The sequence below is a fragment of the Rissa tridactyla genome, chromosome Z, assembly GCF_028500815.1.
Source record: "Rissa tridactyla isolate bRisTri1 chromosome Z, bRisTri1.patW.cur.20221130, whole genome shotgun sequence".
In the NCBI taxonomy this organism is placed as follows: Eukaryota; Metazoa; Chordata; class Aves; order Charadriiformes; family Laridae; genus Rissa; species Rissa tridactyla.
In genome coordinates, this window is record NC_071497.1 from 64,137,220 (window position 1) to 64,150,954 (window position 13,735).

At 38.2% G+C, this 13,735-nt stretch overlaps 1 protein-coding gene across 4 annotated transcripts in view; it reads right to left on the reverse strand.

The window, feature by feature from the left end:
* CWC27 (CWC27 spliceosome associated cyclophilin) overlaps positions 1-13,735 on the reverse strand; it is a 120,197-nt gene that overhangs the window by 86,949 nt on the left and 19,513 nt on the right. The gene's annotated exons all lie outside the window — the stretch shown is intronic.

The window sequence follows — 13,735 nt, forward strand, 5'->3', positions numbered from 1 at the left end:
CAAACATTTACAGAAGTGAGTGGTTTCCATATGACTACGGGTAAATAGCAATTTATAAATTAGCTCTTTGATTTCAAATCCATATTGAATTTATATGCCATGGTAAGTGACCCAAAGCATAAAACACACACACAAATTAAAGTGGAAATCTATCAAACCAAACATCTGACATGTAGGTAGGTATACCTAAGATATTATAAGGCCTGTTGGTGAGTCTGGTATCATTACAGATACCATACCTTTGTATGGTATCATTACAAAGCTAGGATATCAATACCAAACCAAAAAATTCAGAAAGAATTTCCCTTTTTTCAGACATTCTTGAAACGTATAGGATTAAGCCTCTTTCTCTCTTTTTCTTCTTATAGCTAAACTGAATTATTGTGTGTCTGAATGAAGCCCTCATTATCCAAGGGGAAATGGTGACTGACCTGCTACAGCACTTAGACACACACAAGTCTATGGGTACAGATGAGATCCACCCAAGAGTACTGAGGGAGCTGGTGGATGTGCTCACTAAGCCACTTTCCATCATTCATCAGCTGTCCTGGCTAACCAGGGAGGTCCCAGTTGACTGGAGGTTAGCAAATGTGACATCCATCCATAAGAAGGGCTGCAAAGAAGGTCCGGGGAACTACAGGCCTGTCATTCTGACCTCAGTGCCAGGGAAGGTTATGGTGCAGATCACCTTGAGTGCCATCACGCAGCACATGCAGGACAACCAGCTGATCGGGTCCAGTCAGCATGGGTTTACGAAAGGCCCGGGTTTGTCAAGGTCCTGCTTGACAAACCTGATATCCTTCTATGGTAAGGTGACCTGCTTAATGAATGGAGACTGTGGATACTGTTTACCTGGACTTTACTATAAGCCTTTAGCCCCATTTCCCACAACATTCTCCTGGAGAAACCGGCTGCCCATGGCTTGGAAGGACGTATGCTTCGCTGGGTGGCTGGGCCCAAAGAGTTGTGGTAAATGGAGTTAAAAGCAGTTGGCAGCCAGTCATAAGTGGTGTTCCTCACAGCTCGGTATTGGGGCTGGTTCTCTTTAATATCCCTATCAACGATCTGGACAAGGGAACTGAGTACACTCTCAGTAGGTTCGCAGATGAACACCAAGTTGGGCGGGAGTGTTGATCTGCTTGACAGTAGGATGGCTCTACAGAGGGATGTGGACAGGCTGGATGGATGGGCTGAGGCCAATGGTATGAGACTCAACAAGGCTGAGTGCTGGGTCCTGCACTTGGGTCACAACAACCCCATGCAGCGCTACAGGCTTGGGGAAGAGTGGCTGGAAAGCTGCCCAGAGGAAAAGGACTTGCGGATGTTGGTCAACAGCCTGCTGAATATGAGCCAGCAGTAGGCCCACATGGCCAAGGCGGCCAACAGCATCCTGGCCTGTATCAGGAAGAGTGTGGTCAATAGGACTAGGGAAGTGATTGTACCCCTGTACTCAGCCCTGGTGAGGCCCCACCTCAAGTACTGTGTCCAGTTTTGGGCCCCTCACTACAAGAAAGACAGTGAGGTGCTGGAGCATGTCCAGAGAAGGGCAACGAAGCTGGTGAGGGGACTGGAGAACAAGTCTTATGAGGAACGGCTGAGGGAACTGGAGTTGTTTTGTCAGAAGAAAAGGAGGCTGAGGGGCTCCTATCACTCTCTACAACTACCTGAAAGGAGGCTGTAGCAAGGTGGGAGTCGATCTCTTCTCCCAAGTAACAAGCAGTAGGACAAGAGGAAATGGCCTCAAGTTGTGCCAGGGGAGGTTTAGATTGGATATTAGGAAAAAAATCTTCACAGAAAAGGTTATCAAGCATTGGAACAGGCCAACCAGGGAAGTGGTTGAGTCACCATCCCTGGATGCATTTAAAAGACACGTAGACATGGTGCTTAGGGCCATGGTTTAGTGGTGGTTTTGTCAGTGTTAGGTTAATGGTTGGACTCGATGATCTTAAAGGTCCCTTCCAACCTAGACGATTCTCTGATTTATATGCTTACACTTTTCAAAAGGCAGAAGCTAAAACAGCTACTACTTTAATCAGACACACACTCAACCAAACTGGAATTTAAAAGAATTAATTCTCTTACACAGTAATTTACAAAAATACATCAAAATAAGTTCCTATTTCAGATTTCTTCATGAAAGTATGCTGACTTAGTTTACACCAACTACCACTCCTGCTGTTTTTTGATACCTAGACAATGAATTCCCAATGTCTGTGCTTTTCCTGAACAGCACAGGTGGGGGGGGAAAAAAAAAAAGTTTTCCCTTTTCTATGAGGTAGCTCCGGATCACACATATCTGCTTAGCATAGCTGTGACAACAAAGCACACCAGTCATGTTCTCTGAGGTAACACAGACTTAAAAGTATTTAGGATTCAAGAGAGTTCCACCTGCAAACCACAGGAGGCACGCATAAATCAGAACCAGTACAATGCGCTTTCAGTGTCAAGTAGGTATTATGCTGTATAATAATATTTCATAGGCCATCATTTTTTCTACTTAATTTCTGAAATAATCTCTAAATTCTTCAAAGGTACTGCTCCACTTAAAGCATGTCACAACTGAGTGACATGTTGAGGAACACCTGAGCTGAGTTTGCCCTATGTATGGCAAGCACTGCACGTAGAGAGAAGCACCTACGTTTATAGAATAAAACCAGGAAAATGTGTTGACCTTGACACGTGGCAGCAGCTTTCTGTATTCTTATGCTGTAAAGTCAATTCATAATTAATGGAATAACTTAATCCCTCCCTCACAGCTAATACTCCAAACTCTTTACCTCTTTATTCAGATTGAGTCTTGTGCAGACTCCTGCAAACGGCCACTCTAGTGAAAGAACATTGTCTTCTGTATACTGAAAATATTTATGTAGGTACTACTTGCATAATATATAAATTATATCTCCTACATCCTTCGTAGGAGGTCGTCATAGGTCTTCGTAGACAAGTTCACATGATTGAACTAATACCTTCTCAAGAATTCATATGATGAACAAGCAAAATTGTCTAATTCAGCTAGTGTTCATGATGTACTGTATCTAAGGCAAACGACTAACCTAATGGAATTCTGCTTGGACACAAATCAATCAAGATAAGAAAAACAGGAAGACTGAAACACTGCCATACTGCTTTGTACGTGTATCAGCGTATTTCACACACCTAGTACTTTCCATCAGAGAGGTGCTGCTCCTACAAAGAGCTTTTCAAATGACATTTCAAGACAAGAGTGAAAGAGCAGAAATAGAAAACCAAATCTATTAAATACTGAAGAACAATCAGTAGAATTTAGAACAGTCCTAAGTAGGTTTAGTGTCATAAAACCCACTAAAGGTTAAGATTTAAGAGAAGCATTTTGATACTCCGCATTGAAAGAGATCTGTTAGGAAAGATTTGCTGCTTACATGTTCCCTTGAAATTCAGCATTATGTGAGCTTTTGCACTTTTCCAGAACTGTTGGTTACAATTTTATGCATTATAGAATAGGTGCTGCATCCTACTTGAGAAACTACTGGACAGTTCTGAAGAGTAAAATAACTTCCTCGGGAAGTTTATAGGCTCTGTTTTCCAGACCTTTCTGTCAGTATATTATGGGACAAAACTGCATAAAAGAAGGCGAGATTACATAAAACACCATGTTGTCTTTGACCTCTAATTGCAAAAATGTCAGTATATAGGATTCTCCCACAATACTTTTCAGTCTCTTGCAAACCAAGAACATATGGGTGGCCTCTCAGTATCTAGCTTCCACTCTAATACTATATATTAAAATATTTTATTTATTAGACTATATTTTAATATAAAACATACAGTACGCTAACAAATGGAGCTCTGGGGATGCTGACGGTAAACTCTAGCTAAGTAACCTGCAAAATTTCCCAAATGTTATGCTGATTACACTGTACCTAAAAATCAGAACTCTGAGGGCAGGGTGAGGAGTGCTAGTGACTACTCCGTGCAAGTTTTATGCTTAATGTAATTTTGCAAAGCACAGCACAGAGTCTCTTAATACAAGGAAGAATTGAAGAACAAATAAGAAGTACTGAGAAGGAAAGTTGGTGGTTTTTTGGTCATAAAATACTTTCTCTCCCCGCCTTGAGAAAAGATTACAGATTTCTGGTTATGATCCTATGTGAAGTACAGGCTACATAGAGCACAATGAAGTCAAATGAAAAGTGTTGTAACTCTATAGCTGTTGTTTTGTAGCAATATATTACACAGATATATAACTAATTTTGTCATGTGTTATGTAATCACTACCCACTCTGTTTTCAAATCAAGAAAACAGACTTCAAATATACTTCTCTATCTAGCAAGGCAGAAATAGAAAAAAGTCTGATTTCATGTCACCAGTCGCTTAGTAATTGTTCTATTTCAGTATGTGATTAAGTAGCTACTTTTGCATAAAACTGGAATTTCTCAATTTAATCTAATGAATTGTTTAAAATAGTTTTAGACCCTTATTTTAGGGTGGAGCACAAAGTGGCCCACTTCAAGGAAGTTAAAATGAAACAACGTAAGCTGATTTGCTGGTTTATATCTATCGGTGGTTCCTAGTTTTAAAAGAATACCCATACAAATGGAGCACAATAATCACACAGTAAATAAGTCTCTTTTGAAGTACGGAATTAATGATTTTGAATAAAATAAAAATATTTACAATTAACCTCTCGCTGTCAGATGAAACACATGCATTACTCTCAACACTTAAAAATATGTAAGAATTCAAAAGTTCTAAGAAAATGAAATTAAAAATGCAGGCAGCATAGTAACAAAGATCTGAAGATACCATAATATGAAAAAAATACAAGAGCAGGAGAGACTGCAAATGTCAATACAATCTCATGCAGTAACCCTTTCTAGTAGTACAGTATATCTAGTGATAGATTTTAATCTCTGTTTGGTTCCACTTGACAGTTTTGGTGTTTTTTTCTTTTATTCTTTTAACACCTAACAGATGTTTTCTATTATTCTAAAACCTGGCACTTTATGGACTTCAACAAAGACTTTTGGATCCAAAATTAAGAGGTAACGATAAAAGGACAATAGGTTTGCATTTATTATAATGAGTTGCAGCTAAAGCTATTAGTTCCGTTACATATCCAAAACTGAAAACTAACCAGTTTACATGTGCTCATCTCAACATTTAAATGATTTTTACATCAATTTTATTGGCAATATCTCTTCTTTAAAAAAATATGGTACTGGATTACATACACACAAAAAGTACTTCTTGAATCAAGCTAGAATACAATAATCAAATAAAAATTTCCCACAGAAAAAGCACAATAGTCAAAAAAGTTTCAGAGTAGCATATTGATTCTGACATAATGCTATCAGAGAGTTTCTTAGTAGAATTCAGTCTGAGTTCCTGACTGGTTGTTAACTTTGCTAATTTTAGAGTCAACCCAAATAACCCCTCTTAATATATGAAACCAGGAAAACTTCCTTCTCAGAACTTTCAAGTACGGAAGTCCTTGAAAAAATCAGCAACACAAAACAGGCCGAAAGAACATCTTCATCAAGTAAGAATTAGGTTAAAAAGTTATTGCTTAAAATAGTTGCCAATGAGATTTAAACACTGACTAGAAATATATCTATTCACTCCAGGGAACTTGGTACTACATCCACTACTAGTGAATCACACAAACTGTCACAGTAGCAAATTCTCCCATCAGGATTGCTGGGCAAACTGGGATTGCTAAAAAAACCCCAAATCCAAAGACAATTAGTTGCCAAAATCTAGGTAAGTGTACAAAATGGGAAATTAGTTCTTGGAGAGTGATGATTGAAAATAATCTGGAAAGCTCTAGCAACTATCTCAGTGGAACATCAGTAAGAAGGGCTGATGTGGGCACTGTATGAATAACCATGGAGGTAAGAAAAAAAGTTGTTGCTCTCTCTATACAGCAGTAGTAAGTCTAATAAGTGATTACTGATCAAAGTTCTTTAAAGAATGTTGAAAAAATGGAGAAGGAACAAAAAAAGCTTTAAAGTGACTTGAGGCCTGGTAAAAATGTCTTACTGTGAAAGACTGAAAGAACTCAACTGGTGCATCTTATCAAAAAGGCAAAAAGGACTCAACTGGAATTTAAGTAGTTGAAGTAAGTGAAAATAAAGCATACTGCAGTGAACTTCAGAAAATGGCACAGCAAAAAAATTCATTGGTTACAAGCTGAACCTAGACAAATTAAAATGCAAAGCTAGATGAGGTACTGTTAGGGGTAAGGTATCTAAATACTGGAATAGATTACACTGCCTGACTAAATATGGACGAACCTACAGTCTCTTGATATCTACAGATTACATTTGAATGCCTTTCCTGTTCAACTGTAGCTAAACAGTGAGCTCAATACAGGGGTAAACTGGCAGTAAATTATGGCATGAGATATACAGTTAATCTAATGGTCTCCTTTGGCTTAAAACATTACTACCAGAATACCTGAATCTGCATGATGCTGCAATGAAAACAGCAGCAGCTCTTTAGGTATAGTGAAGTTTGAAGTCAGTTGCAAAGAGAGTCTGTACTCAAGAACTCAAAAGCCAGTCTTATTAACGTACAATTTCTATTTCCTGATGCTAAACTGAAAAGCAAGGAGACAATATGTATTGTTGGACAAGGCTTGATAGTAACAGTTATACCTCGTTAAGGAAATGTTAGTAGGATCAAAAATATAGTTAATAAATTGGAAATAGTAATTATTGTGAAGAACGAATATCACAGTTCTATACAGAAATAGATAAACTTCACATTTCAAAGTTAATAAGTAGTTCTAAGTATATGGTATTCACATCACATTGCCATCACTTACAAACAAAAAACATTCACAAAAAACTACAGAAGTAGCTTCCTGAACACAAGATGATATACTGATTAAGTTTATATAAGCAGAAGCATAAATAAAATACCTAAATACATATACATGTAACTTAAAAACAATTTAAAAAAACCTCAACAACTAAAGAGCTGCTGGAGTTGTTATTCCAGATCTCAGCAGAGTCTAGGGGATGTGGAAATAACAATTTTTACAAAATAAACAAAACCAACAAACCAACAGATCACAGAAGCATTCACAACGGAGGGAACCTCAGAAACTCATCTACTCTAGCTTCATGCTCAAACTACATGATATCTACTGTTCTTCCCTCATCTTGCCTTTGCTGAATCCATGCTGACTATTTCCAATCCCCTTTTTCTCTTTCACGTGCCCAGAATAGGTTCCAAGAGGACCCACTCCATGATCTGCCCAAGGACCAAAGTGAGGCTAACTGGATCATCCCTACGATGGTTACCTTTTTTGAAAATGGGTGCAACTTCTGCAACATCCTCCAGTCAGAGGATTTCCATAGTTTCAAAGAAAACAGCCTTGCAATGACAACAGCCACCTTATGATGACAATTATAGACAACAGACTTGTATGACATGTCTCATCCCCCTTGAACACATTCCATAGATGTACAGAAATGTTCACGGTTATAAATAACAAAGAAGTAATAAATTTTCAACAATTACAAGAATGACAAGAATTCTTCCACTGTAGAATTATGTGAGTCTCCAAAATTATTTTTCTTTTCATTATAATGCCCGCATTATAAGCACAAGGTAAAAGTACGCAGTAAATTAATTTACAACAAAATATTCTACTATGTATTATTAATTTATGAACAAAAAATATCCAACTCTTCATTTATAACAACTGCAGATTTACAAAGAGAATATGCAGTTTTGATTTAAAGGTCTTTTAAAAGACTACCATGAGATCACATATAAAATGACCTTTGGCTGTTCCATACCAAAGTACTACGAGAGCACTTTAGGAAAGCAATCTTGCATGCTCAATGTGTCAACGTTTATTCAGATGCTAGGAAAATGTTATGGTGTCTTAACTACATGCAATTTTTACTGCATGGTCTGAAATGGACTTAGCATGACCGTGAGCATGTCTGCCTATCATCATTAAATATTTTTATTACTATTGTGCCTAGATGACAAAATGAGTGGGGATGCAAGTCATTTGACCAAGTGCAGGTATCTGTAAGTAACCTAGTTATTTCATCTTGTCTTTTAACAAATGGAGAAAAAGAATTCAGAAGAATTACACCTTAAAAAGTGTTATAGACTTCTGCTTTGAGGATGAAGCAAGTAATTACTTACATATACACACAATACATGTCTAAAGCTTCATGACATGATTTATTTCATGACAAGCAACATGCATATAAGAAAAATGAGGAAAGCAAGGGAGTGGCAATATAGCTACTATTAATTACAACAGTAGTTAATAGTAACTACTACTATTACTACATCTCCTTATGATAGTCAGTGATGGCTTATAAGCCAAAAAGAACAGTGATTACTTAGTTCAACTGCAATTCATAGGATTATGAGGACAAAAATATACAGCAGGAAAAACACAGAGTTAAATTCAGGTGATGCTGATTACTCAGAAAAAGTCAGCTTTTCTTCCTCAGTAGTTTAGCTATTCCAGACACTTATTTCATATTGCTATTTAATAGCACATCCATTATAAGGATGCAATCGAAATTGTTGACTGTAGAGTGAAAAACTGTACTGTCAACTGTACTCTACTTGCCCACTGCATGTCTTGCAAACAAGAAGCAGTGAAAATTTTTAAAAGCTGGTACAGAGAAATACGTAGCACCCGAGCTCCACCTACAGGGTGAAAACAAATATAAACCCAGTATTTTTAATTACCAAACTAAAAGAGGACTGTTTACTCTGAAGCCTGCAGATGATCTCAAGCCACTGCCATTTTACAAATGCAATGTAATGCTGATAAATGTCATTACTATTGCAATGATGGCAAATGCTTCTCTAATCTATATACATTCCTTCATGTAAAAAGCTGTTGTATACTTTGAAGTTTAGGTTTACGCTTTCTAATTAAAAAAAAAAAAACCAAACCCAAACAGAACTGTGAAATTTCTCTAATAACTTGCCAGAATTAACAGGAATTTTTTTCGCAAGGTTTCCTATCTAATATTGGAAAGTCTTTCAAATTATTTTTAAAAACATACATAAAAGGTTCAAATGCCTACTGAAATGGCTAAAATTAATGTAATCCTTGGAGCACTCCAAGTATGACTGCATTTAGAAGTGGTATTGGATCCCAGTGCCATGAATTTGAGGTGGTGTCTATTATTTACGTATTGTTTCTCTGAAACAGATATGCAAACTTCTGACTTCACAAATCTATTTGTATTAAAAGAAACAGGACTGATACAAATTAATACAGATTGGTAGAAAAAGTCATGCATGTTGAAAGACAGTGTTCTGAAAAAATATGTTCAGGTGTTCAATTATTCTATTAGCACGTTTAAGTACCTGATGAGATGAGCAATTGATAGATATCAGATGTTTCTTGGCCCTCTGATATGTTAGTAGACATCATCCTTCAAGCTATGTATGGTGGGTCCAACTTCTTGTTTGATGTTTGCCCCTCCCACATCTCTGCCTGCTCTGATCAACACACACTTGGACTACAGCGGGTGGTGAAGTCCCAGGAGCATATTATCAATCATCTCCAGTACACTTACAAAAAAAGTCACTATGCCAGACAATGAAACTTGATAATATTTATCTTACTTTATGTCACCAAACCTCAAAGTTAATAACACCTTATTTATAATAAACAATACCATGCCTTTGATTTTCATGCCAGAGGATGCCAGACAATTAATTGGACAACAGTAAGTCTAGAAATTGATATTACTTGGGGTACTAAGCAGTACCCAAGGCTATGTCTTCCAACTGCTAAAAAGGCATCCAATAAAACCCTCTTAGTTAAGATAACGCATTTGGCTATAACACTACTGCTACTGCCCTGAAAGAGTGGAATAGCCACAAACACAGCACACTGACCATCCACATGCAGAGCCCGCAGCTTATGGAATGCCTACACAAATGTCTCTGAAAATGTGATAAAACGTCATGCAAGCTTGGGCACGCAGGATCTCATGCCTAAGGGTATGCTCTAGCTTTGTGTTCTTTCATGCTACAAATTTGCTATTACATCTTAGCCAAAATTGTTTCTAGCAGCCACCCCCATAAAACCCAACAGACAGTTAAACATATTGGTGGACAGACTGATGGACAGATAGGTAGGTAGTAAGTACATATGAAGTCCGATACCTTTTGCAATTCTAAAGATGTTATTTGGCTGCTGTGTACTTGAAGGTACTTTTTGAGAAAAAGCTCTCCTTGGAGAACTTTTAAATTTCTCAATCGTCACCTCCACCATCAGACACAGCTATCTAACGCTAATCTGTATTTGTCCAACCTCCATGATCAAGAACAGTACATTGACTCCAAGAAGCTTATACTTATTCTGTATCGGGGAATATTATGGGTAATATCACAAACATTATTGCGGTACAGGATTAATCAATCACTGAAGGCAGAGTACTGAAAACCAGGAACTACTTCTTCCTGCAGTCAGGAAACTACTTCAGCACAATGTTTCTGCAAGACTTGTGACAAAAAACTACCTCACATTCCTCATCCCACATACTGACATAAAACCATTTCAATCGACACAAGATAAATATTCATGTAATTTCCCACAGGGATTATCCATCTATCTCAACCATAACCAGATTTTGGGATCCAAGTTATCCATCATCCTCCCAGATCTCAATATGCTTCCTGTGGACCAGGTGTCTACAGAAGAGATAGTACCAATTTCCACCACCAATTTCCAAAGCAGCCACACAGCACAACTTCAAAGATGGCAGAACGGAGAAACAGGGGATAGGTTTTTAGATATCCTGTATATGTCCTCTGAAACAATACCCAGTTATGTATAGCACAGCCATGAAAAAATGGCGCTAGATTCATGTATTGTGATTTAGGTGCTCTTATGGAGACAAAAGAAGAATGAAACACAGAAAGCCAGTGTTCATGAAACAGAGTTCTATGCTGGTGTGCCTAACACTACATGGTTCTATAAAGAGAACAAATTTATGACAGTTCCAAAAGAAATGGATTAACATCAGTTTACAGATCTGACCACACAAGTCTTGTTGACTACATAAATTTGGCCAAAGCATAAAAGTTTGTTGCTTTGCCTATAACTAAAAGTAAAATCATATGACAGGAAAAACTAATGCCCAATTAAATTACAGATTTTGTTTCCTATATCCTTTTCCATTATTGTGCAGGACTTTTTGATGGCAAATGCTCTGCTTATTTATCTCCAGCTATTAAGTATATTGCGTCTTCTCTTCAGCAAACACAAAACTACAAGGAATTTTGGCAGTAACATCATCTAGGCCTGCAAAAGAACTGACTGGAACCTCCTCAGTGGGATTGAGTGCACCCTTTGCAAATTTGTAGATAACACCAAGCTGAGTGGTGCAGTTGACATACCTGAGGGATGAGACACCATCCAGAGGGACCTGGATAAGCTCGAGAATGCGGCTTGTGTGAACCTCAGGAGGTTCAACAAGGCCAAGTGCAGGGTCCTGCACCTGGGTTGGGGCAACCCCATTATCAATACAGCTGGGGGATGAAGGGATTGAGAGGAGAAGGAACTGGAGGTACTAGTCGGTGAAAAGCTGGACATGAGCCAGCAATGTGCACTCACAGCCCAGAAGACCAATTTCATCCTGGGTTGCATCAAAAGAAGCGCGGCCAGCAGGTGAAGGGAGGCAATTCTGCCCCTCTACTCTGCTCTCGTGAGACCCCTCCTGGAGTACTCCATCCAGCTCCGGAGCCCTCAGCACAAGAAGGACATGGACCTGTTGGAGGGGGTCCAGAGGAGGGCCACGAAGATGATCAGAGAGCTGGAGCACCTCTCCTATGAGGACAGGTTGAGAGAGTTGGGGTTGTTTGGCCTGGAGAAGAGAAGGCTCTGGGAAGACCTCATTATGGCCTTCAATACTTAAAGAGAGCCTATTGGAAAGATGGGGACAAACTTCTCAGCAGGGCCTGTTGTGACAGAACAAGGGGTAACGGTTTTAAACTGAAAGAGGGTAGATTCAGACTAGATATAAGTAAGAAATTTTTTACTCTGGGGGTGGTGAAACAGTGGAACAGGTTGCCCAGGGAGGTGGTAGATGCCCCATCCCTGGAAACATTCAAGGTCAGGTTGGCCGGGGCTCCGCACAACCTGATGTAGTTGAAGATGTCCCTGCTCACTGAAGGGCAGTTGGTCTAGATGACCTTTAAAGGTCCCTTCCATCCCAAACTATTGTATGATTTGCTCAAATTACAAAGGTTTCTCTTCCGTACCTGATGTGTTTCTCAGATTCAAATCAACACTGGAGAAGATGTAGAAAAGGACACAGAATTTCCTGCTTAAATCTCATAAATATTTTATTTTCTGGAGTTATTCGAACTTATTAAAGTGGTTAATAAAAATTATTTTCTTGGCAATGTTCTCACCAGGGTTTTCACTGCTCCAAAAAAGGCAGACAAACAGCAACACTTACAGTTGGTATATTGTAATATACCAATATTAAAAGATTATCCAAAATAATGCAAGTGTTCCTACCACTATAAAAGCACAGCCTGCTTCTAAACATATAGGCCACACAGAGTTAAAAACACTACCTCACATGGAATGCTCAAAGCTTACTCATCTTGCTTTTAAAATCATACTAAATTGTTTCAGGAAAAATTATCAGATCGATACCTGTGAAGTTGCACATGTCAGGGTGTGATTTCCCTTTTCTCTTAATAACTAGTTTTGTTTTACAATTAAGATAACAATTGAATGCCCACCATAACTCACAACAGACTCTTCTTCAATAAGATATAGTTGGGTTTATTTTTAGCAGGTATATATAGTCATATGAAACCAGAGTAACCTGCAAGGGGTGAGTTTCTGATGACTGTAAAACAACAATTGATTTTGTTGCAGTTATTCCTTCCATTTTCCAACTAAAGTTTCAATATATATTCTACCTTAAAGTGTATTACTGTTACAAAAAATTTATCTTCACATGTTGTGACCCGAAGCCTTTACTTCCCAGTTATTAATAGGGATGGTAAATGCTATGGTACCTGTGAAGCATTTATATTGACTACCAGATATTCTTTTGTCACAAACAGACTGTCCTGACTTCTTCCATGCTGGCTATATGCCTTGGCCATTACATATAAAACCATATTTGCAGTGGGGACAAACAGGGGGGAAAAAAAAAAAAAGAAAAGAGGAGGAATGGTTCAGTTCAGAGGAAACTCTTGTACGAGAGAATCTAAGACAGCCGCTACATAAGCGGAATTTAATATAGGCAGTGAATAATTTCATCAGGCAGCTATTTATAATAACTGTGCAGAGTTAGAGTACAAAATCTGAATTACCTTTTTGATGCTTCCTCCCACTATGACCCAGAAAGTTTCACTGAATAAGTAAATTTACACATTCAAGTTTATAACTGCAAAGACTTAATTGTTCAGTAACTTCACGAACCCATGTTTATTGAAATACTGGACAATAATTCCTAGTAAGCTTGCCATCAGGCCCACTACATATCACTTGCATTCATGATGATTGTTTTCATGCAATATAAATATTATTAGGCAGAATTTCCCAAGTCAGCTCTGGAGAAGGACTGCCAAGACACAAGGTTCCAAGAAAACGAATTAACTCATTGAAAATTGAGCACTAATCAGTACAGATGTTCACGAAGGCCGGCACAGCTATATTACATGACTGGAACCCACAATTTTATGTCTGTGAAGAGCTGAATACTGCTACAGAAACTTAATGATTTG